The sequence below is a fragment of the Fragaria vesca genome, linkage group LG4 (assembly GCF_000184155.1).
Source record: "Fragaria vesca subsp. vesca linkage group LG4, FraVesHawaii_1.0, whole genome shotgun sequence".
NCBI classification, from domain to species: Eukaryota; Viridiplantae; Streptophyta; class Magnoliopsida; order Rosales; family Rosaceae; genus Fragaria; species Fragaria vesca.
Genome location: NC_020494.1, coordinates 16,093,960 through 16,094,422, shown reverse-complemented (window position 1 = coordinate 16,094,422; position 463 = coordinate 16,093,960).

Sequence of the window (463 nt, the reverse complement as noted above, 5' to 3'; positions counted from 1 at the left end):
GGGGGGGGGGTATGATAGTTTAAGAATTCAAGGGGGGTCTATAACCCTCTCTAGCCTAAACGTACCTCTGTCCCTGGTCAGCACATATGTCATTAGATAACTTGGGTCCCAAGCATCTAGCAGCCCTTCTTTCATTTTCGTTTTATTTTTTTCCTTGTGGATTTTCATAAGGTATGTTAATGAATTTGAGCTAGAAATCAGCTACCATTGTTAATGAATTTGAGCTAGAAATCAGCCACCATTAAGATAAATAATGAAACTTAATAGTTTAGGAATTCAAGGGGGGTCTGGACCCTCTCTAACCTAAACGTACCTCCGCCCCTAATTGCGATTACATTGACTCTAAGAAATTTATACGACTACTATTGGGATTACTATTCATAGCATGCGATACTTGCTTCACTATATATACCAGTACCAAATCACTTGAACTCACGCCAACTGAAGTTCGATTTTCTTTTTT